This window comes from Episyrphus balteatus, chromosome 1 (assembly GCF_945859705.1).
Source record: "Episyrphus balteatus chromosome 1, idEpiBalt1.1, whole genome shotgun sequence".
Lineage (NCBI taxonomy): Eukaryota > Metazoa > Arthropoda > Insecta > Diptera > Syrphidae > Episyrphus > Episyrphus balteatus.
The window spans coordinates 42,741,090-42,767,805 of record NC_079134.1 but is presented as its reverse complement, the minus strand read 5'-3'; the positions used below and the strand labels follow the sequence as shown (position 1 = coordinate 42,767,805).

The window sequence follows — 26,716 nt, the reverse complement described above, 5'->3', positions numbered from 1 at the left end:
GCAAATATAATTAAACTAAAAGCAAATCAATTAAACCCAAAAGCAAATATAATTAAACTAAAGCAAACTATTTAAACTTTTAGCAAATCTATTTAAACTAATCGCAAACTGATTTAACCTTTTCTAGAAAAAGCTTTTGGTATGGAGCTATGAAGAAGGGATGAGGATTTTGAAGCTGTCCGTAGCACTTAAGTCAACGAAACACCCCAAAAACCACAATAAGACCCTATAAACAAAATGTGCATTTCAGTTAATATGGAAAAATCTAACAACAAAAGAAACTCCTTCTAGGATTTGATGCAGTTTTTAAGAGGGGTTTATTTTCAGTATGAATCTCAGTTAACGTAATTTTTTGTTGGGTGGGACATCCTCTATTTAAAAAATCGCGTTACTCTCAATACCTCGAAAACGACTTGTTGCACAGAAAATTCGCTGATTTTTTCGGTTTGCAAATACAATTATCTTTCTTTCTTCCATATCTCATTTTCTAATGCGAGCTATACTTTCTGAGTTACATCGCGGTAAAACCTGTGTTTTTTAAAGTTTTTTATTTCCGAAAAAGTTATGTTGGTAAAAAATTAAAAGTTATTTACTCCAACTCTTATAGCATAGCTTATTAATGAAAAAAAGTCACTAACTTTAATAAAAACATACGCACGACAAGTTCTAAGTAAGATTAACATTGACCATAACTTGGTTGCAGTTATTGAAGTAAAATTGATTAAATTAGATTGCCCTAGCAATGTTATTGACATTATTCTAATTATTCTAATGTCAGCAAACTAACTAACGTTATTAAAAAAATTATAACACTATCATTTTTCATTTTAAAGGTGAAATTAATTTGTGTTTTGGCTAAATAGATTTGCTAAAAGTTTAAATAGTTTGCTTTAGTTTAATTATTATATTTGCTTTTAAGTTTAATTGATTTGCTTTTAGTTTAATTATATATATTTGCTAAAAGGTGAAATATATTTGCTAAAAGGTGAAATATATTTGCTAAAAGGTGAAATATATTTGTGAAAGGTGAAACTAATTTGTTTTTAGTTTAAATAAAAGTGCGAATGCTATATATATATACACATAGATATAGCTCGGAGGATTTCATGTGGATTTTAAATATTGATATTAGGATGAAAGTTTTTTTTTCTTTACTTTACGATGAAAATCGTTGCATTCTTTAAGGGAAACAGTAAGAAAGTAAGAATTTTAAGCCCTGATTTTTCAATCGTCACCTTAATGAAATTTGGTAAAAACCTTGTATTAGCTATAGAAAGCAATACTAAAGAGTTTTAGTAGGTATAAAAAAAATTGAGTGTGAAAGGGTGTTTTTTGCAAATTGACAGTAATTGGTCCCAAAAAGCCAATTAAGTCGGACTTAAGCCATTCCTACGAAAGGAAATGTGGAAAATCGGTGCTCTTATCAAGGCATAAACTTTCCCGCCTTCGCCTCGGTTAAAAGTATACATTCTGGGATGAAAAATGAAAAAACACCGATTTTCCACATTTTCTTTCGTAGGAATGGCTTAAGTCCGACTTAATTATTTGCTGCACTTGTCGTACTTCCACTACCAAGTTTATTTTCACGAAAACTTCTCTTGTTATCAAATTCTCACGAAAATTACTTCATTTTTTGTCACTTTTAGCTCTCTCTTCGATCAAAGGCTTCTTTCCTGATCGTTTTAGGTAACCATACTTGTCATCTTTGTAAATTAAATTATCAATTACAAAATCGGACCTTTCTACTCCTCCAGATTTTTCGCGGTTGGACAATCAATTTTCATGGTAAGCCTTAATTTTGCCCATTTCTGCCTGCGTCAAGGTTTTTTCACGCCTTATTTAAAAATAACCGAACAATTTTACTTATTAAATGTTCATAATGGGTTAAATTTATTTTCCAACTGTTTTGCTTACTTTTGGTTACATTTGATCTCACTTTTAATGTGAAAATCAGCTGTGCCTTTATAATTATTTCGCACCAGAAATTCAAAAAATAATTTTTAAAATTAAGTTTAACGAATTAAATAAAAATAAAGGGTGGCAAACAATCCAGTATGTACTTGCCATCTTATTCGTGCAAGGAGTAAAAATTAAATATCCTTTATATGGTTTAAAAGCGAAAAAAATCGACTGCCTTTATAATTATTTCGGTGGGTGTATTGTAACCACAAATTCTTATTGTTGTCATATTAGGTACATAGGTAGGTACTAGGTATGTTTGAAAAAAAAAAAAAACTGAGTGCAAAAATAAAGTGTTTTTATAAAACAAAATTTGGTCAAAGGGAGTTTTTTCGAAGGGATAATAAAATCTGCCAATGATTCATTTACTTTTTGTTTCGATGACAAATTGAACGTTTATACCTACTATCTAGGTACTTAGGTAAGTTCTTAGACGTTATACACGGTTCATTGGCTTTTTGGGACCAATTACTGTCAATTTGCAAAAAACACCCTTTCACACTCAATTTTTTTTATACCTACTAAAACTCTTTAGCTAATACAAGGTTTTTACCAAATTTCATTAAGGTGACGATTGAAAAATCAGGGCTTAAAATTCTTACTTTCTTACTGTTTCCCTTAAAGAATGCAACGATTTTCATCGTAAAGTAAAGAAAAAAAAACTTTCATCCTAATATCAATATTTAAAATCCACATGAAATCCTCCGAGCTATATCTATGTGTATATATATATAGCATTCGCACTTTTATTTAAACTAAAAACAAATTAGTTTCACCTTTCACAAATATATTTCACCTTTTAGCAAATATATTTCACCTTTTAGCAAATATATTTCACCTTTTAGCAAATATATATAATTAAACTAAAAGCAAATCAATTAAACTTAAAAGCAAATATAATAATTAAACTAAAGCAAACTATTTAAACTTTTAGCAAATCTATTTAGCCAAAACACAAATTAATTTCACCTTTAAAATGAAAAATGATAGTGTTATAATTTTTTTAATAACGTTAGTTAGTTTGCTGACATTAGAATAATTAGAATAATGTCAATAACATTGCTAGGGCAATCTAATTTAATCAATTTTACTTCAATAACTGCAACCAAGTTATGGTCAATGTTAATCTTACTTAGAACTTGTCGTGCGTATGTTTTTATTAAAGTTAGTGACTTTTTTTCATTAATAAGCTATGCTATAAGAGTTGGAGTAAATAACTTTTAATTTTTTACCAACATAACTTTTTCGGAAATAAAAAACTTTAAAAAACACAGGTTTTACCGCGATGTAACTCAGAAAGTATAGCTCGCATTAGAAAATGAGATATGGAAGAAAGAAAGATAATTGTATTTGCAAACCGAAAAAATCAGCGAATTTTCTGTGCAACAAGTCGTTTTCGAGGTATTGAGAGTAACGCGATTTTTTAAATAGAGGATGTCCCACCCAACAAAAAATTACGTTAACTGAGATTCATACTGAAAATAAACCCCTCTTAAAAACTGCATCAAATCCTAGAAGGAGTTTCTTTTGTTGTTAGATTTTTCCATATTAACTGAAATGCACATTTTGTTTATAGGGTCTTATTGTGGTTTTTGGGGTGTTTCGTTGACTTAAGTGCTACGGACAGCTTCAAAATCCTCATCCCTTCTTCATAGCTCCATACCAAAAGCTTTTTCTAGAAAAGGTTAAATCAGTTTGCGATTAGTTTAAATAGATTTGCTAAAAGTTTAAATAGTTTGCTTTAGTTTAATTATATTTGCTTTTGGGTTTAATTGATTTGCTTTTAGTTTAATTATATTTGCTAAAAGGTGAAATATATTTGTGAAAAGGTTAAATAGTTTGTGTTAAGTTTAAATAAAAGTGCGTATGCTATATATATGTATATACCTTAGTCATAATATTTTTGACTCGAGAGAACGCAAATCATACTTACCTCAGAGCAGTTCTGAAACCGACTAAAGAAAGAAACATTTCAGGGGGTAGGCGTGTAGGTATATCTGATTTGGATAGTGTATTTTCATCAAAGTAGACGTCGAGGGCGGAGCCAAAATTAAAATCAACGCATACACACGCGATTATTCTTAAGAAAATCAATGTGTGATTTTTTTTATTTAGTATAGGTAGATAAATTTTTATTTTGTTTGTTTAAAAAAAATAGGTAGCGATCTGATTGGATGAAGAGCGTTGAGGGTTTTAGAAATGTAATAGTGGTAGTAAATGAGATTATATGAATGTGAAATGCATCTCTCCAAAATTAAGGCTATGTATATAGATAAAATTAGCCCACGGAAAAATGCATCAAAATGTTAGGATACAAATACCCACACTATTCACAATTTGTACAAGTTTTTAAAGATTCAAGAAATTGTAACAATAATGCTTATTGTTATCATATTCCTTTGTTTGAAAAAACTGAGTGCTTAATTTTTAAAATTCAATTTCAATTTTGAAAACGTTGGGCAATATAAGAGAGGTCAAATGTGGGATTGAGGCCTTTAGGAACTTAAATTAAATAACATCAATGAGACACCAAATTTCTATTGAAGTTATATAGTTACAGTAATCAATGTGGCCACAACCAATAACCGCTTTAGTGAATAAAGCCAAAAATTTTTGAGTGCGCTAATGATGCTTTCCAATTTAAAGTCTCGTCTTCCTAATTTTTTAACTATGATAAATTAAAACCATCTACATCGAATTAAGAAAAGATTGAGCTGTTTTTGCGGCACATTAAAAAATGCGGAGCATTATATAGTAAGACCTAATTTTTGTTTTCTTTTTCGACTTAAGTGGTTATTGGTTGTAGCAATTAATATCTGTAGGTAGGTATACTTACTCAGATTTTTGAAATTTATATTGTGGATGTGATATATTTTTGTTAGTTAGGTAGGTACCTACCTACATAGGTACGTAATGGAAAAATTTAGTATCTAAATTAGATCTAAACATCACAAAAGAGTAAAATTTCTGCATTTTCAGATTTTTGGATTTAATTCGTTGAGGTGCTACTTTTTTTTTGTCGAAGTGACGTCATCAAAAAGTAGTTTTTGGCCTATAACACCGGAATGGATTGCGATTTAAAGTTTTAAAGTAACTTTTTGCAGAGTATCACATCATGTTTATCATTTGTCATCTTTAGTTTTTTAAAAAAGATCATAGATAAAAAGTCTCCACAAAACTGCATCTGTTGCAGCCGATTTTATGGTCAAATCATGGAGCAACAAATTCAAGATTAGAACAACTAATTAGCAACAAATTAACACTAAAATTCTGCATACTCAGATTTTGGAAATTTGGGGGTGTGGGTGCTATCTTGACGTCAAGATAGCACCCACACAGCTTTTAGGGGTGAGAGTTGACTAGTTTTTGGACTTTAAGGCTGGAATGAAAAGCGATGGAGAATTTTAAAGTTACTTTTTGCAGTGCATGAAATCATGTTTTTAATTTGGCGTTTTTAGTTTTTTGAAAAAAATTATATATAAAAAGTCTCCACAAAAAATGCATCTGTTGCAGACGATTTGATGGTCAAATCATGGAGCAACAAATTCAAGATTAGAGCAACTAATTAGCAACAAATTATCCCTAAGATTATGCATACTCAGATTTTGGAAATAAGGGGGTGTGGGTGCTATCTTGACGTCAAGATAGCACCCACACCCTTTCCATCAATTTTGAGGGGGAAGGGGTGGAGCAACAAATTCAAGATTAGAGCAACTAATTAGCAACAAATTAGCAACAAATTATTGCATACTTATTTTTTAAAATTTTTAGGTTTTTCTTGGTGTGGGTGCTATCTTGACGTTTTGATATGTTCCACAAGTTCCACAATGCATTTTGGACATGAAGGAGATGGATTTAAAAGTTGAATGAGACCTTTTTGAAAAGGTGTTGAGAAGCCCTTTAATTTGACACCTTTTTTGTCGCTGTGCGTTAATTTTTAGGGAATTTAGCTTTTTTGAGAAAACTGTTGAAGTGCATTTCAAGGTCAAATCTTGAAGCAACAAATTCGAGATTAGAGCAACTAATTAGCAACAAATTAGCAACAAATTATTGCGTACTCAGTTTTTTGAAATGTTGGGTTTTTAATGGGTGTGGGTGCTATCTTGACGTCAAGATAGCACCCACACCCTTTCCATCAATTTTGAGGGGGAAGGGGTGGAGCAACAAATTCGGGATTAGAGCAACTAATTAGCAACAAATTAGCAACAAATTATTGCATACTCAGATTTTGGAAATTTGGGGGTGTGGGTGCTATCTTGACGGACCTCTTTTTAAGGCATGTTTTGAGTTCAAACATTGCAAATAACTATTCCTTCCTATGTGACGTTTAGAGTAACTTTTGAACTTTACTTTTTTGTATAATCATATACCCGAAACTTCGAATAATACAAAATACTCAAGAGTAAAGTTTATTGCAGGCTACAAACCATTCATAGTTGTGACTAACTGCCAATATTCCGCATTCAAGCCTTCCATTTTAGTTCATATATTTGCATAAAACACCTAGTTGCCTTGAAAAAAAACTCTTCTCATCATTTATTAATAACCCTTAAAACATTTTTTTAAAGTATCCCTTAAATTTTACGATATGAGTACAAATGTCCTCCGTTCAAATATTTATAAACCTTGTAAAATATATTTCTACGCAACTAAAAGAACCCCCTCAATCTAAAAACAAACAAAAAGAAATATGAAAGAACAACACGCATAGACCATGTGTTCGTCGCCAAAATCCACTTCTAATGCAAATGCAAAAATTTCATAAAACCTCCTCTGTAGGTATGTCGCCTTCATTCACAATCGAAAAAAAAACCGGAAACTAGTTTACATCATCAAGAATATCCCACGTTTTTACCTATATTTACCTATATAATATCGATTATGTAGGTGGGGTATGGTTCTATATCGTCTATTTACAAAACAACTATTTTCGTCGACTACGATAACAAAATAATTTTTAATGAATGGCAAACGCGGTTAAACACCTCTACTCAATGACGCTAGTAGTTGTTTTATGCCATTGCCAGAGCGCTTCGCCATTGCCATTAAGTATTACAACAAAAATTATTGAGCATGTGCTCTGCGAGTGACCATTGAGAGGTTTTTATTATTTGTATGAATTTACGAGAACTGCAAATCACCACAAAGCCAACTGTGAGCCTTAAATAAATATTTATTATAGCAGAGTCATGTGAGATCCAAAAGAGTTAGATCAAATAGAAATTAAAAAAAAAAAATGTTTATCAACATTTTCTCTCTTTCTCTCTCACACACTAATGCGGGAAATTTTATTGCAATAGCTGTCATAATAGTGACATTTATCAGGTTATTCTACTTGATAGTATAGATGATACCGTTAATTCTTCAGTCAGAAAGAATGTTGGTAGTAAACTGATCGAATTTCTCCAGAACCATAGAAATCATTAGAATTTGATCCATCGAAAGTAGATCTCCCACCAACTGACACCTGTCATCTGTCACCTTGACAGCGATTATTGAATTCAATAAATTCAATCACTCAAATCATACAATTTGCTTTTTTTGGGCACGACCCGTTCTGGTTTTTTGTGCTGATTATCTTGTGTGTGAAAACAACAAACTTCTGCGCTAAGTCCAAAGTTATTCGCATCGCATGCCACATCGTATATCGCCTCGCGTCACTATCATAGAGTCGTCGTCGTAGTCGGCTAAGATTGTATTTTTTATTTGTATTTATTTTGTTGTTTTGTATCATTGAACACGTTTTGTTTTCGTTGAATGCCGTGATTATTTTATTACTCGGTACGCCCCTATCACGTTCGGCAAACGTGATCGATCTCAATGAAAGTGTATGCGTGTATGGTTTGGTAGGCTAAGGCGGTAGCAGGTTAAATTTGTTGTTTGTTGAACGCTATCAAACGGTTCAGCTTTTGGGTTATGGCTAGAAAAATTTATTCGCACAAGCCCACTGTTTTAAATTTAGATGTTTTGTTACGTTTTTTTGTTTTTGTTTTTTTTTTTGTTGATTTTATTTAGAATTGGCTAAGCTGTTTGGATTTGAGTTGTTTGTTAAACTTAATTTTTAATAAGAATTATTATGTTTATTTTTTGTATGGACTTTGTGCGTGAAAACTTTTAGGGGAACATAACGTTGTATGAGTTATAGTTGATGACGAAATAGTAAAATCAAATACGCAATAGAATTTCATGCCATGAGATAAGATTTACATCGAAAACTCATACATGCCACTTGCACTTATTAACTTTACATGAAAATGTTAAGTCTTATTTGGGCGCCAGTTAAGTAACCATAACAACAAACTAACAAAGTTGATCCAATGTGGTGAAATAGCAATAGGTGACGCAATAAGAAAAGACTATTCATTCACTTTGCAATTATTTCAAGAAACTTCACACTTTCCTTATTTTTCAATGAACCACATGGAGAAAAAAGGGCACCTTAAAATAAGATGATGCCCACCTTTAATCCCAACATGTAAAAACAATAAGATTTTCACTTAAAATAAGTGGAATCCGCTTAAATTCATTTCATCTTATAAAACCGACTTTAGCTTAAGTTTCAGTTTATCATACTTATTTCTAACAGTGAATAGGTGCGTGACCGCACTCGCCTATTGACCTAAAAGTTGTAGGTTTGATCCCCAAGTAGCTGCTACGTTCGACATAAAAATAAAATGATTTCCCACTTAAATTAAGTGGATTTCTTTTAAATTTGAGCATTGAAGAAATTATGAAGATTTGACGGAAGATGACGGAAGTTATCTGGTCAAAAAACCATGCAGAAATCCGCATAATTTATTGTGGTTTTTTTCTCCGTTTAAGGACAACCATTGAGTCGCTGTTAAATACTTGTAGTTGACAGCATTAGAGACGAAGTTTATATGTTATCCCAAACTGGGTGTAACTTTGAGTAAAAATAGAATTCCACCAAACTACCTCTGATGCACCACCGCACCGCTTTTTGAGCATCAAACGATCAATGAATCATCGCGATCACTGAATCAACCACGATCAAAAATTACTACTTCGCCGAACCTCCAACCGAACAACCACGGAACCACCACCAAACCACCGTCAAAAATTATTTATTTTCCTAACCACAACCCACGCACTCTGTGATGCAATTTTTCCTTATACGAAAAAAGGTAGACAATGATAGAAACCATTACCTTCCCGATTATCCATAACAATGGAGACCATAACCAAGCAGTATAGAATGAAGTACAATATCGTCGCCACAACGCCAAAACCACGAATCTGCATTTTTGGACATTTTCACTTTAATGCGCCATTTTACTTTTTATCGGTCTCACTATTCACTGCATCGATCCCAATCCTCCATCTGTTGTCAGGAAGCCTAAACTATCAATTTCTGTTGCACAAGTTTTCATAAGATTGCATGAGTTTCCAAAACTTTGAAGCCCTCTTTCTCAAAACTAAAATTCGCAGATTCGTGGTTTTGGCTGTGTGCCCACCATATGTCAATATCTTGTTTCGGAACTCCATCAGTCAACAGAACAATATTAAATTCAATAGAGTCTATGACCCATTTATCCTGGACCGGAAGCTTTCAATGAAATAAACAACTTTATAGGAAAAACTTAGTCGATCATAACAATAATGAGACTGAAACTTGGGCCATTCCTCTTCTAGGAAACCCAAATAGCGAGCGATCGACCTGACCTAAACTGAGTGCCGAAACCGGCACTGAACGATTTCTGAACGATTTGCTAATCTATGCCTGATGAATTTTCTTAACTTCCCACAGAGTCGAACACGCACAAATAACTTCATAAAATAGGCAAATGGAATCAACAGAACTAGGAACGGAATGCTTACATCAGCTACATTTAACTGCAGAAACCTATTTCGGAAGTTTTCAAACCGATCTACAATATCAGCCAACAATTACATCACCATAAACAAGCTGCTTTAATTCAACATACTCTCAAGAACTGTACTGAGAAAGCTCAATAATTCATCTAACAATTTTGTTCCCTGCTCAAAACAAAAGACCACTTGCTTACTGAGACAGCTCATCCCAATAAGCAATTTTCCATGGATAGCTTTACAGAAGATATACTAATATTTGTAAGGCTTTATAGAAGTTGGGGTAGTCTTCATACGAAGAACCTGAGTTCCAGCCGCTGGACCACTTTATTGTCTAAACGCCAAATATTCCACTCTAACCTCCAAATGAGAAGAATGCAGGTGCAGGAGCAGGTTTGCATTTTATGAAACTGTCAGTTGACTACGTCAACTATTTTATGAAATCTTATGGCATTTTTAGAGTAAAGTTTAAATATGACGTTTGGAAGAAAATAATTGCTACACTGAGGGAAAAAACCCAACGTAAAATGTAAAATGTTCAACGTTGATATAATGTTGAAAAAATTAGCATGAAACTTCTTCAAAATAAAATTGAAACAACGTAAGAAATTTTTTTCTTTTTTTCGGACTTAAGCTTTTGTTGCATTTTATCAATTTAATTTTCAACAGCACGTTGGTAAAGCATTCGCCTAATAACCCAAGAGTTGTAGGTTCGATCTCCAGCGGCTGCCCATTTTTTCTATTTTTGAATAAATTGATGCTTTTTTTAAGAAATAAAAAGAAAGGTAGGCCTAAAAACTCCTGGTACAAGCAAATGCAAAAACACCAGCATTCAGTTGGCCTCAGAAACGGAACAATACAAAACCGGGAGGCTTGCCGCCGATTTCTGAGGTCAACCCGGCGAACCCCACAGGCGGATCACTAGTGTGAAGCAGTAACGTGGGAAGGTTATGATCCCCTCGACATCGAGATCATAACAGCGCCGAGAAAAAAGGAAGAAGAAGATGCTTTTTTTAAGTTGAAACAACTTTGATTTAAAGATGTTTTATAACGGTAAACCACTTTAAACTAACGATTTTCTACTTTGATTTTAAAATTTTCGTCTTCAACGCAAAATCATTCCGAAAAAAAGTTGAATCAACGTGGTTTTCGTTGTTTTTAAGTTGTTTTTTCCCTCAGTGTAAACTGTCAACCATTTTTTCCATCGTCATCATTTCCATTCCCTTCTTAATTTGACAACGGTCAAAGGAATGGCAACACGAAAACTAAGTTTTTAAACAATGTAACAAAAAGGTTGTAAAATCTAATAAGTTTGCAGTAAGTAACTGTATATCTACTTTCTAGAAAGTTTTTGGTCAATGGGTTTATTAAATAAAAAAAAAATGCTTCTACGTTCAAAGTTACACAATTTTATTACATTAAAATTGTAAATTATACAATTTTGTAGCATTAACAAAAATATTCAAAATATTTAATTTTTCGTACTTTTGACGCATGTTGTAAGTTTTTTTCTGAGTTTATACCTGTCATACGTCAATAAACAAAATCGTTTTTCACCTGAACTAATTTAGATATCCTTTTCCTTGTTCCCTTCATTCAATTATAATTTTTTGGCAATGACCCATATTACTCAATTTGATCAAAGTGCATTACGTCAAAATATATTTATTAGAAATAAAAATATATTTTCAGATATAAATAAATTAAAAAAAAATTAGTCTGATGTAAACAGAAAAAAAAAACATCATCATGTGCGGATTTATCTTAAAAAAAAAAGAAAATAAAAACTAAAAATAAATGTCCACGTGACAAAACGATGGAAATTTATGTCCACGTGAACATTGGGTGCACAAAGTCACTTGATTAGAAGAAATATTTTTACAATTGTCACCACTCCCATTTGTGCTAGCTAGAACACTATATAACAGCTATCGGAGATTGAACTTTTGAAATATAATTATATTTGTATATAATTGTACCTAATTTGTGATACAGAAATAACACAACAAAACACATTTTTCGGATTGCAACAGCAATCACGGGAATTATAATGATTCGTCAATGAACATGAGTTTGCAACTTGTTAATAGAAAGAATAAAATTTATTTTTAGACAAAATTTTAAATGTGTGTGAATGTTGAGAAAAAAGATAAAAAGACTTTGAAAGTTTAAAAAATTTAAAGTTTCTGTATATTTTATGGTGATTTTTTTTTTTGAAAATAATTTTATTCGATTTTTTGTTTTATCATTGTGAACTATTGCTGATTAATTTTATGGAGTTCACGATTATGGTTTGTTTTTTATTGTAAATAGGCATATGCATTTTTCTTTTTGTTTATTTGGAGCAGAACACTGAACAGAATTCGATCATATCGGGAAGGCTCTAAATGTGGCTTAGGCAGGGGGTGTTCAGTGATCTGGTTGCTCTGATTTATTTAAGAAAAATGTATTTGAGCAATTAACTGACAAATGTCAAAATGTCAAAATGTAAAAATATGGCAAATACCTTCACTGTGAAATCCTTATTCCTGTGTAAAAAAAAAAACCATAAATATTAGGAGAACCTTAATTTCAACTTGACATTTGCTTTTATAAAAAAAAAAATAAATTTGGAAATCCATTAAACATGCTGGAAAGTATGTAAAAGATTGTGAATTATGGTTACGTCACAATGCAGTTTTGACATCTCACATTGATTGAGATGAATGTGAACACAGCTAACAAATATGTTTAGTGTTCTGTTTCATTACACAAAAAAATTATATGTCAATAATCAGGTGCGTTCAAAAATTAAGTTATCTATGTCAAATTTCCAATGTCAATGCTATTCACCATTTTCGAACACGTAAAGTCCATTCGATCGGCTCATGATCATTATTTTTTGACGCAGATGTTGCTACCGTCAATAATTGTGCAACACTGTCATGCTAGCAGAATAATTCTGTTTGCTCAATGTTGCCGTCATTCAAATTATGTTCAATTGACGCTTTCAAACACCTGTTAAACAACAAAATGATAAACAAAGGATCTATTCAAAAATTGATTGAAATATGTATGTGAGTTTAGAGCGTTGCAACGGGAAAACTTCCCGATGTATCTCATCCCATTGCGTTAGTTTAGTTAGGCTTTTCAATAATGCTTTTGCAAGTTAATTTTTTGTAAGGTTTTGACCAATTGGTTTACCACTCTGTTTGTTAATTGTTTTAGAATGCACTACGACTAAATAAGGATTTCCTTTCCAATGGTGGTACAGTAAAGTTGTGATAGTTAATGTCTCAACCAACCAACTTGAGGCTGGGACACGAACCTAGATTTCAGGTATCATATTCTATTGCCCTAACTAAACTTTTGACAGTTTGTATTTACTAGGCTGGTGACAACTACTGTTTATAATTTTAGTCTAAGAGCCGGCAGCATATTTTGGCAGTTTTGATATAACCGAAATTCGAGTGTGCACATATCTAGATATGCACCATAGTATATCAACGGAACAAGTCTGGCAGTGATCTTTTTCAGCTTTCCCTTGCCAGACGCATCCAAAGTGCAGCAAAAAATCAATTTTTGGCGTTTTGGTATAACCGAATAAATGATACACCAAAAAATCATAAAAAATCCCCTGATTTCGAATCTGTGGGTACCGCAAGTTTCTTTTTCAGCTTTCCCCCCGCCAGACCGCTTTAAAGCATTTTTAAGTGCATTTTTCTAATAAAAAACCTAATTACTTATTTTCTGTTAGGTATAACCGTATGATGGTAACAAATTAATATTCTATGTCTATTCCAGGTCTAGAAAATATAATTTTAAGCCAGCTATTTTTCAGCCTTCCCTCTGCCAGACGCATCCAAAGTGCAGTCAAAAATCAACTTTTGGCGTTTTACTAGGTATTACCCCAATAAATGATACACCAAAAAATCCCCTGATTTCAAAAATGTAGGTACCAGAAGTTTTTTTTTAGCTTTCGCCCCGCCATCGCCAGACCGCTTTGAAGCATTTTGAAATGCATTTTTCTAATAAAAAACCTAATAGCTTATTTTCTGTTGGGTATAACCGTATGATGGTAACAAATTAAAATTCTATGTCTATTCCTGGTTTAGAAAATATAAGTTTAAGCCAGATATATTTCAGCCTTCCCTCTGCCAGACGCCCTTTAAGGTTTCCCAAACAGGTTTTTCCATACAAAAAACACCTAGTTTCTGTTTTTTTCTTATAAAATTGAAATAATATTTTTTTGTTTAGAGTAACCATATGATGGCCAAATATTAACTTTCTCTGCCTTTTCTTGATTTAGAAAATGTAAGTTTAAGCCAGTTTTGTTTCACCTACCCTCTGCCAGACGCCCTAAAAGGTATCTCAATAGTACGGGAAAGTTAGATTTTGCTATATGGGGCATGGGGGTCTGGGAAAAAATCCGAAATGCATTTTGACTTCAGGGCTCGAAAGGCATAAAGACACGAGTCGTAAACCAAATTTTGTTCAATCGCACTAAGAGTCATTTGGCCGCCATTTTTTTTTAATACAAATTTTAGTTTTTCACATAACTCGCGTATTTTTGAACCTACAGAAAAACAATGTATGACAAACTTGAAATAATTTAATTTTCTACGATAAATGTATATATATATGTCAAAATGCATTTCGGATTTTTTCCCAGACCCTCATATAGCAAAATCTAACTTTCCCGTACTATTGAGATACCTTTTAGGGCGTCTGGCAGAGGGTAGGTGAAACAAAACTGGCTTAAACTTACATTTTCTAAATCAAGAAAAGGCAGAGAAAGTTAATATTTGGCCATCATATGGTTACTCTAAACAAAAAAATATTATTTCAATTTTATAAGAAAAAAACAGAAACTAGGTGTTTTTTGTATGGAAAAACCTGTTTGGGAAACCTTTAAGGGCGTCTGGCAGAGGGAAGGCTGAAATATATCTGGCTTAAACTTATATTTTCTAAACCAGGAATAGACATAGAATTTTACGTTGTTACCATCACGGTTATACCCAACAGAAAATAAGTAATTAGGTTTTTTATTAGAAAAATGCATTTCAAAATGCTTCAAAGCGGTCTGGCGGGCCGAAAGCTGAAACAAAACTTCTGGTACCCACATTTTTGAAATCAGGGGATTTTTTATGATTTTTTGGTGTATCATTTATTGGGGTAATACCTAGTAAAACGCCAAAAGTTGATTTTTGACTGCACTTTGGATGCGTCTGGCAGAGGGAAGCTGAAAAATATCACTGCCAGACTTGTTCCGTTGATATACTGTGGTGCATATCTAGATATGTGCACACTCGAATTTCGGTTATATCAAAACTGCCAAAATATGCTGCCGGCTCTCGGTCTATTTGTGATATGGTATGTATAAATGCTTTCCATTGAACATTGGATATATAAATTGCTTTTAAGGATATTTGACTGCATTCAAGGCATTTCTAAATTGAACATTTTGTCTTTTGACAGATAACGTTGAGCAAGGGCGGATCCAGGAATTTTTTTTTGGGGGGGGGGGGGGCACAAGGGACTGATTGCCAAAAAAAATCAGCAATAACAGTTAGAAATAAAGTGAAGTATCATAAAACTTACTGACAAGCAGCGAATTTAACGACGACGCACAGTGCGGTATTTAGTTCTAAAAAAATGGCTAAAAATATTTGGGCACATTTTTTGCATCATCAAATAGGTACCAAATGACAAAAAAGTTATTCGGAATTAAAAATTTTCATTTTCTTGGTACAGTGAAAGCCACTTAAGTGCTTACCCACTTACCTCCCGATTAGCCGGGAGAAAATAAAAATATTAAAAATTTATGTACAATCCTGTGCTATAACTTTTCTTAAAGTTAGTAGTTTATTCTTTATTTTATTTTTTGACTAAAATTGTTTCATTTAGCCGTGATTTTCCAATCGTCAGTTAGATTATAAGAAGAATAAAATGTCATCATAAATAAAACTTTTATTCCTAGGAATAAGCTCTAACTGAGGTTTATCGGACATTGAAAAATTGGCCCTAAATAGTTTTTGAAAAATTAAGTTTTAAAGATGAAATTTAGAAAAAAAAAAAATGTTTTCCTTTTTTAATTAATTTTGTATACAATTTTGCAATATTATAGACATATTTATACCATTATTTAATAAACTGTAGTTTTTAGTCAAACACTAAAGACTTCATTCTAATAAATATTAAAGTTCCTAAGAATAAAAAAATAAAACTGAAACATGCTTTTTCCCGGAAAACCCAGTTTTGTTCGTTCTCCCCACAACGAATGTTTTCAAAGCCGGTGCCACTTATAACTTCAAAACTACTGCACCGATTCTTTTGAGATTCGGAACCCTATTTCGGTACATATTTTTTTTTTCCTGAAGAAATTTTCTCAATAACTTAATATTTATAAAAATCTATAAGTAAGGGTCGTGTTTGAGGAGCTTTTTTTTCTTTATTTTCGGAGGTGCAATCTTGGCCGAACTATTGAAATGCAAAATTGTTCTACATATCCGGCAGTTCAATAATATGATGTGCCCATGATTATGAAAGTGGACTAAGTCACTTTTTGCATTATTTAAAGAAAAACTTTCATAATAATTTTCTTATAACGATTTAATTATGTTTCTTTTATAAAATCACTAGAGGAGCAATAAAGAAGTTTATTTACTGCAATTTTGCTTTCAAATAAACTTTACCCCTTAAATAATACCTAATTATTTTAAGGCTAGATTTGAGGCCATTTTTGAGAGTGACTTAGTCCACTTTCATAATTAAGGGCACATATATCAATAATATATAGGTTTATGTAATGTGGCGTGTTGCGCTATTTTATAAACACTAATGAAAACAGTGCAAAATTTTTTAAGTGTGTAGGTACTTCAACCCCTCCGTATGAAAAATAGAGTTGTATATATGTATGTATTTACAATAAAATTTTTTTTAGAATACCATTGACTCCTTCATTGTCGATGTCCATATCAAAATTTTTCACCAAAATCAATTTGAAGTTTAAAAAAGAACACTTAGAAAATTCACTTTTTTTTATATCGAAAAAAATTCGTGTTTACCCAAGAAATAGTCGTTTATTTATTTGTAAGATGGAGGTTTTCATGAGAAAGGGATGCAACAAACAATAAAATTCGCATTTCCAGCCAGAAATAGACAAAAGTTTGACTCAAGTTCTTTCTGTTATTATTCATATATTTTAACAACTCTTATAATTTGATTTGCTTTAAGTATGAACCAGTTCTGGGGGGGGGCACGTGCCCTCGTGCCCCCCCCTCCCCCTGGATCCGCCGGTGACGTTGAGTGCTCAGTTTGAGTTAATAGCCCTGTTCCATTGGAGGTGGTAGTTTACTACTAGTAGATGTTTTGGTTAATCTAGTACTATCATCTACTGCATGCTCTTCTTCCCGAGTAGATACGATTTGTATTGAAGTCGTTGAAAGTGCGTTCCATTGAAAATCGCTAGTAAACTACTAGTAGTACTTTGCCAACTCCCAATGGAACAGGGCTAATATCAAAATACTTCTACACAGAGTAACAAAAGATAGCAGACCTGTCTACCATTCTATTTTCTATCTTTAAAAATATTTGTCTAGTCACAAATTATAGGTATGCATATCGGATATGATAAAGCAAATATGTAATATCACGAGAAATTTCATTAAATTAACATGAGTTTTTATTCCCTCTTTGTCGTAGATTATTATAATTTTATCTTATCAAATACGTATCTAAAAAATGTACATGAATAATCTAGAAATTCTAGATAATTGCTAAAGTAGAAAGGTTAATCTACACAGCAATTAAAAAACTTTACCACTGTGTACGTATTAGGTGCAGGTTAATATAAAAAAAAGTAGTTGCAAGCGTGCGAATTGCAATTGAATAGAATTAAATAACTGTGAAGCACACCGGTTGTAATTATTATTGCAAAAAATGGTATAACAATATTTTTAATTCACAAATGAATCATAAAATTATCAATTTTTTGACGTCTTTGGACTTAATTTTCTCTCCTAATTTACCATAAATCTAACGTAACAAAATTAAATATACTGAGTCATAAATATGGAATTTGAATTATTGATATTAAAGTAGGAATACCTAACTAATACAGTCAAATAAGGAGAAAAAAGGGGTAAATCTCGGAATTAATGTTAGTAGAAATTTTTTTTGCTCAATATCTTCCTTTTGCCATTCTATAACATATCTCAAAAATCTAGAAAAATCTCATGTCCGCTTGTCGCGATTTCAAGGTCAAATCGCGAAATGGAGATTTTCAAAATTAGCAAAAATAGGCTATGGTATTATATACACATATGATACATGATTTCAAGGTATTTTTTAATGCTGATTCCAAAAAATCTAAAATCAAGACAATCTGACGTCTCTGGAAAAAGTTATACCTGTTTTTCATCTGTCAACTCATATTATTATAACAGTTGCAAACTTACTGCCGAAAACCCCTTAAAAGTTATGGTAGATGAACCAAATTTTGCATGAAGATTTTAGAATCCATCATTATTAAAAATCAAAACAATCCATTACAAAAAATATATATACCTACGAAATAATAGTATTTTTTGAAGGAGGGGCAAATTTTAGGATATGCACTAAAGAAGCTTCTTGTTCATCTTTGGGATAAGTGGTAATAGGCTAATTTTTTCATTTTAATCTTTGTTTGGATATTCTTTAACTACCCTCAAAAATATAAAAAAATCTCATGTCCGCAAGTCCTAATTTTCCTGGTTTGAAGATAAGGTGCAGATTTTAAAAAATTGAAAAACAACACTTCAGATATTTGTGTCAGATCAACATGAATAAGGTGCATTACTTTTCAGGGATGTTCAGGTTGACTTATTGTGAGTTTTTTTGAATAAGTGTTAAAAAATACCCTTAAATCATGTCGCTTATGTTGGTATACATATACAAATTTAAACTTTTCTTGCTAATTTTTTTAAGTCTGCACCTAACTTAGTTTAACCTCCAAAATTAGGACTTGCGGACATGAGATTTTTTTAGATTTTTGAGGGTAGTTAAAGAATATCCAAACAAAGATTAAAATGAAAAAATTAGCCTATTACCACTTATCCCTAAGATGAACAAGAAGCTTCTTTAGTGCATATCCTAAAATTTGCCCCTCCTTCAAAAAATACCATTATTTCGTAGGTATATATATTTTTTGTAATGGATTGTTTTGATTTTTAATAATGATGGATTCTAAAATCTTCATGCAAAATTTGGTTCATCTACCATAACTTTTAAGGGTTTTTCGGCAGTAAGTTTGCAACTGTTATAATAATATGAGTTGACAGATGAAAAACAGGTATAACTTTTTCCAGAGACGTCAGATTGTCTTGATTTTAGATTTTTTGGAATCAGCATTAAAAAATACCTTGAAATCATGTATTATATGTGTATATAATACCATAGCCTATTTTTGCTAATTTTGAAAATCTCCATTTCGCGATTTGACCTTGAAACCGCGACAAGCGGACATGAGATTTTTCTAGACTTTTGAGATATGTTATAGAATGGCAAAAGGAAGATATTGAGCAAAAAAAATTTCTACTAACATTCATTCCGAGGTTAAACCCTTATTTGACTGGATTAAACCTACAAAAAAAAAAAAAAAAAAAAAAAAACGATAAACTTATTGACTCGGAATCAGAATCACCTGGCATGCGAGTGTTTCTTCTCGCGGAACAGGATGATGATAATAATATTAAAATTAGCAACAATATTTTTAAAGTTCACCCACAGGGTTATCAATTTTAAAAACAAAAGAAAAACAAAAGCCATGTTTATTTTGAATGGAATTCTATTTATGAAATACTTTTTTTTTTTTTTTGTTTTCAATTTGTTTTTAAGTAAATTATGTAAATAGTTGTATTTTTTTTTATTGATTTACTATTTGAAATAAAAAAAAACTATAAATTAAATAATTTGTTTTTTAATTTGTCATCCAAACCACCATGTTTTTTGTAGCAGGGATAAAAACGATTATAGTCGTGTAATTAAGTAAAATTAAATGCATGCAAGGATAAATTTAATTTAAACAGACAGCACCTTTAAGCAGACTTAATCTTCATACTTTGAGCATCCCAATAAGAACCAGCTTTTTAAATTGTTTGTCATATTTATTGCGCACAAGTGGCAGCACTGAAATTTGACAGCTGTCACATACGATACCACTTATGTGAATGTGAAAAATCTGTACAAAAATGAGGAACGTTAAGTTGCAACAGGCCCTTGGCACCAGAAAATCTTTCAAGTTATATCCTTGCGATATCGATCGAGCTTTCAAATCATTTGTAGGTTTAGTAGGGTAATGTTTTGACCATCATCGTCAAATTTACTTGTCTGCTTAGACTCGGTACTTCAACTTCATCAGTTTGCATAATTGCTCTTTGAACACCCCAAAACTGGCTGCTATTCTAACCTATTTTGCCCAACTTAGAATTTTGCCTCTTTAAACATTTCACCTTAAATCGTCCCCCTTTTCATTTGTCTTAAAAATCGATGATATTTTTCTTGGGTTGGGGTCGAAATTCTGTATGTTGCAAAATTCTGTATTCAAAATACTGTATGCCAAAATACTGTATGTCAAAATTCTGTAAGTGCAAAATGCTGTATGAGCAAAATTCTGAAAGTCAAAATTCTGTACAGCAAAATTCTGGTTGGTCAAAATACTGTATTTCAAAATTCTGTACATCAAAATTCTGTATTTCAAAATTCTGTAAAAATGCTGTAAAAAATATCGTTTTGATAATGTAAAAAGTGCGCGCGCACTTTTTTACATTATCAAAACGATTTTTTTTACAGCATTTTTACAGAGTTTTGAAATACAGATATATTTAAAAGAGGGTTTACTATGAATTTCTAAGAGATCAACTTAATAAAGAGGCAAGTTTCTAATGCTGATTAATCTAGGTACTTTATTAGGAGCTACGGAAAAAAAGAGAGAGAAAACAAAACTACACTTATTTAAAAAAAAACAATCTGAATTAAACCACGTTGCATACCTACCTGAAACGGATTGACAAAAAAATTAAATTTATTTGATTTTGTATGTTTAAGAAGAGTTTGATTTGTGTTCCTAGAATTGATTTACTTTTTTACTTTAATAATTATGTTTGTATAAAATTACAACTTTACTGTCAATAATTATATTTAAAGCTACTATTTCGTGTTTTTTTATCAAAGGGAATTTCTTTAAAAATACTGTATTGAAAATACAGTATTTTGCAGTACAGAATTTTGCAAAACAGAATTTTGCAAGTCAGTATTTTGTTCATACAGTATTTTGACGTACAGAATTTTGTATTTACAGTATAATGACGTACAGAATTATGGTCTTACAGAATTTTGACCCTACAGAATTTTGTCGTACAGAATTTTGACAAGCAGAATTATGACCCGCTCCCATTTTTCTTCTACTTTTAAAAATTAAGCTCGCAACTTTCTCTCTCAGCTACTGATGTACAATGTAGTTTGTAGCATCCTAAGTGTAATTTAAACATCAATATATAGTGAGCGGTTCAAATTAGAACGAATTAGCAAATGGCGCCCAACGTGGGAATAACTATAAGAACTTTTATTACTTAAAAAAATTATATACCTGTAGTTTTATTATATTTACGATAATATTTAACCGATGTACTCGTCGAATTTTTAATACATTTTGTATTGAATGAAATAATTAACTGGCGCCCAACGTGAGAAAAAAAATCATAAGTTAATTTATTGGCTGATCAGAATCGTGTTGATGGAGTTTGGAAAGCTATCAAGTGGCTTTATGTGCTTACAATTATCAGTAGATAAACGAAGAGTAATCGCACTTTGTCTATGATTCCCGTAGAATCAAATGGCTACGTCATACGTCCAAAAAACCATGTGTGCAGTAGTCCTTAAATTTTTAATATGAGGCACTTTGTTAAACTGAACCGGAGTTAAAAATCTGGCAGAAGAATATATTTAAACAAAGAAAAACAAGCCTCTCTTTTGCATCTCTTTCTAGCCATAAACTTCCTAACTGCGTCAGACGTCAAAGCAAGTTGATGTAAGCACAGAGGGCAATATTTCCATCGATTATTAAATAATTTTTTGCACAACTCATTAAATGACAAAGCAAAAAACCGACTCTGTTGCAAAAAATTATTTGATAACAAAATTTTGTAATTTCAAATAACTTCCTATAAAACAATAATCTTTACAATGTAATTTATAGCTAAACCTTATGAACCTTATCCGCCCTTTCTCAACACCTTATTACAGCAAATACCTACAAATATAATTTGTAACCTTTTCAAATCATCGTTAAACTACGTGCACAAATAAAAATTTTTATAATAACGACGCTATTAGGCCACGTGCACACCAGCTCTATAGAAGTTTGACATTTTGAAATTCCTACTCTACCATACATTTTGTCGTATTTGTAGATGATATGAAGAAAGCCAAAGGTGGTTACTTTTGAAAAGTATATTGTTAACCTGCCCACGTGATATAACTGTATATGAGGTATAAAACACTGGCATAACTCCTACATGCTGCCACCACACGGTGGCATCATCATCATCATCTTTTTTAACATTCGTAATATATGCATAGGAGTTAAGTACATTGCGAAAAAACTCCCCCGCCATTCTCAAGTTTCTAGAAGAAAATTTTCCATTTTCCTCGTTCCGTTTTTTTTTTTTGTGGCAATAAATCCTACGTGAAAACACCCACTTGAACTTTTTCGTCTTCTTAAGGTTTTTTTTTTTTGCAAAAAAAAAAAATAAAAAAAAAAAACAAAAACAAAATTCATTGCTTTTCCTTGTTTGTCGTCAATAAATAAAAGTCTCACAACTCACAAATACGTATACGGAATAAACTAAGCAAACACAAAAAATAAACACCGGCCACCACCCCAATACACAACACACCCACAAAAAAAAAATAGGTATTTCAAGCCAACATCGAGCAAGCGAGCGTCAGGCCTTGTGGAATATTTTCTCTTCTCTCGCTGCTGCTTTTATTTTCATTTATATTTCAAATTCGAACAAAAAAAAAAAAAAAAAAAAAAAAACACTGAGAAAATGCGCCAAAAGTAACATCACAAACTTCAAAACACCAAGCCAAAGCCAAATACAACGCTCCATTCGAGAATGTTTTTTTTTTTTTTTTTTTTATTTTCTTACTTTTTTTATATGCCATACCATCCAACAACAATAACATAAAAATTGACCCTTGAACAGTTGGCTTGAAACAGCTCGCTGTTCACGTGAACACTTTGCGATAAGCATGAGGTCAACGCGTGAACAGCAAGCGGCGCCTTGACTTCTGATTGGCCACGAGCGAACGAGCCCCCAGTTTTTATTTTTATTTTTCGTTCTCTCTCTGTATGTTTTTCTCTCTTTACTCTGCGGCGCGCTACTAAGCTAGAAGTGTAGAGAAAAAATAACAGAGAAGGAATGGGGGGGGGGGGGGGGGGCGAAGAAGAAGAAGAAAAAGAGTATACATTTTGATATGAATCAGACTGGTTTATTTTGATTTTTTTTTTCTTGTTTTGTTTTCGTTTTTTATTGGTTTTTATAGACGACAACGACGATGAGGATGAATGGGAGAGGGATATAGAAATAGTCATCGTCAATTTGACAATATGTGCAACGTAATAAGAAATACAAACAAAGATTGTAACCTACACACACTTACTTACAAAAATTATGATGCACGAAAGCCTTGCTCGTCTGGATTCCGATCAACTGGTGAGCGCATGAACAGCAACCCAATTCCCATGAAAGTGTGCTAAAGGTTCTTCTTTTCGTCGTTGTCGACGTTGTTGGTTCGGATTGGGATTCATGATAGCAGCTAGAGCACTGCTGGTGTAAGTTGTTGTGCTCCTAGCAGGGCAAGTGTTTAATTCTGAAGGTACCTACGCTACATTTCTGAAAGGAATGTTCACGAGGGAAGAAGAATCATTCAATGTGAATATTCTTCTACACTGTTAGTGGATATTCTTTAGTTTGAGCTCAATAACAAACCATGATATGAAGACAAAAATAACTTGATGTTTTCTACAGGGTGTTGAAGTTCTTATTTGATTTCATATAAATACAAAAAAAAAAAATACTAACTGGCGCCCAACGTGAGAAATATTTATTATTTAGTACACTTATTGGTTGAATGGAATGGAGTTTCTGTAACGTAGTAAAAAGTGTTAAAGAGTTAGATTTTTTTATTTGGATTCCTAAAAATAAAAAATTAAGAATAATATATTAACTGGCGCCCAACGTGAGAAAAATATTACTTATCATTAGGACACAAAATCCCTGAAGATTAAAGAGCTACGATAGGTAAACGGTGCAAAAAGTGAAAATAGCCCTGCATTGTGAAAATGGACGTGCAGTTGAAATACAAAAGCTTATACAGTTTCATCTTGGTACGAATAAGCAATTGGCGCCCAACGTTGGGAATAATAATAAGAACATTTACTGTTTTTCAATAACGATGTACCTGTATTTTGAAGTTGAATTAAAAAGTATAAGTTGCCTGCACTTCAAATTTGTAAAACATTCTATATTGAAACAAATAAGTAACTTGGCGCCCAATGTGAGAAAACATCATTAGTTTATTAGTTACTTTATTTGCTGACTATAATTGTGTTGGTAGAATTTGAAGAGCTGCAAAAAAAAAAAAAATTGTATAATGTACACTGGGGATACTTCAGCTACTATGGACTTGGCCTAACACATTGGATAAAAACTGTAGTTAACCAGCTCTAGCACCTGAATAATTTGCAAAACATTATGCTGCTATTACTTCGTCACCAAATGAAGCTTAAATGGGTCTTCCAAGAGGATAATAACCCAAAACACATCAGCAGAGCAGCCAGGCAATGGTTTCAAGATACTAAAATTGGGGTCATAAAGTGACCTGTTCAGTCTTTCAGACCTCAATCCCTTCTAGGGGGATATAAAAGGAGATGTGTCTAAAGCCAAAACTTAAAATAACGGGAGTTACTCACCGTTGGTGAACAGGTTTAGTGATCTATAACACCGCAAAAATCTCAGGGACTTTACGACTTCATGAAAGGTCGTTGCGAAGCGGTAATTCAAAATAACGGTCATGCACAGAGAAAAATATGACCCGCAAAAAACTAACAGATTGCCATATTGTTTTATCGTCCATACATTTCATAAGGAAATCTTATTAAAATCAACGATTAATAAGGTTTTTTTAAGGAGATTTCTTATTATTTTTATAGAGAAAATCTTATTAAAATTTGACTGAAAAGTTGATTTTTTTTTTTTTTTTTGCAACTTAGCACTAGAACAAAAATCGCGATAAATATTTTCATGGCAGCTTGGTTCATGTGGTAAGGTGGGCGACTAATGATTTGAAGTCTCCAGTTCGATTCCCGGCCTGGTCATCGTTTTTTTTTTTTTCTTTTCAAAACCCTACAAGTGCAGATTTTAAAACCAGATGAAAACCATAGAGAAATCGTATTGTTTTTGTTCTATTTTATGTGGTCTATTTTTCTCTGTGTGGGAGCAAATACTACCTGTTCTCTAATAAAATACCGTTTAATTGAACTTTTTTCGCCCTTGTTTTCTTTAAATTTAAAGAAAAAGAAAATCACTGCTATTATTTTGCTCGCTTTAATTTGAGACTTATTTTGTCTTTGGATTATTTTTAAGCTTAATAGAAATAAATTAAATTCCATTTGTACTAAAATTTAAATTTTAATGAAACTTAAGGAGTTTTACTTGAAAAAATTTCCAAAATCAAAGCTCTTTTAATGTTTAATGCTTTATTTAAAATATTTTTCAAATCGCTGCTATTTTTTTGCTCGCAGCTGTAAGTGTACACTTAGGTTACAGTCAAACATTTTCTCATGTTAAACTAAGTATCAAAACTTTACGTGAATAGAACAAAGCATATCATTAAGCATACCATTATTTAAGTATTTTGAATGGCACCCAAATGAGTACCTACTGCTACTATGATCTAAATTAACAAGTAAAATACATGAAAACTTTAAAGACATTGTCTAAATCCTGATATAAACTTATTTTAAACTAATAACTGAATTCAATTAAATAGAACAAGGAATAGTTTAGAGTTGTTTCTTTTTATTTAGAAACAACTCCTTTGAAACTGAATAACAGAATTTTACAAAAATAGAACAAAGGAAAGCTGTATGAAAGAATTTTTAATGGCGCCCAACGTGGGTACATTAAGCTAAATTCGTAAGGAAAATATATCACAACTTCCCAAATAACATTTTAACCCTCTGGTTCAATCATTTTAAACTCAAGACTATACTAGAACAAAGCATAGATTTATTTAAGTTTTCTAACTGAAGACTTTGTTCAAGAAAAATTCCAAAAAAAAAAAAATTCATACAAAATATCATATCTATAAAATTTGTAACTCCTATTGTAAATCCTTTTGAGCTAAATAGCTGAAATTTACTTGAATAAAAAAAACCATAAATATGTATATTTAATTATTTTAAAAGGCGCCCAATGTGAGTGCTTCTTTGGCATTTCTAAATAAAAAAAACTTAAAAACTTCACATACATATAACTTCTTAATAGCATTCACTAGTTTAAACCTAAACAGAATTAGATTTTAGTAATAAATGGCGCCCAACGTAAGAATTTAGATTTAAACTCACAGCAAAAAATACATCAAAACTTTATATTTCTCATATTTTATCGTATTAAAATAAATTACAAAAATTCCCCTAAACATAACAAATCAAAGACTTATCTAAGTATTTCAAATGGCGCCCAACGTGAGCACTTATTGAGAAATTAAAAAAAAAATACATCAAAACTTCACCTTAAATTTCTAAAATCTCTCAACAATCGTCCTTGGATAAAAAACTGTATTATAATTCAATAAATAACCTTCACTTTAGCTAAAGAGGCACACCCTATATACAAAACAA

At 31.8% G+C, this 26,716-nt stretch overlaps 1 protein-coding gene across 1 annotated transcript in view; it reads right to left on the bottom strand.

Moving 5' to 3' along the window:
- LOC129905806 (zinc finger protein ush) overlaps positions 1 to 26,716 on the bottom strand; it is a 274,373-nt gene that overhangs the window by 238,403 nt on the left and 9,254 nt on the right. The gene's annotated exons all lie outside the window — the stretch shown is intronic.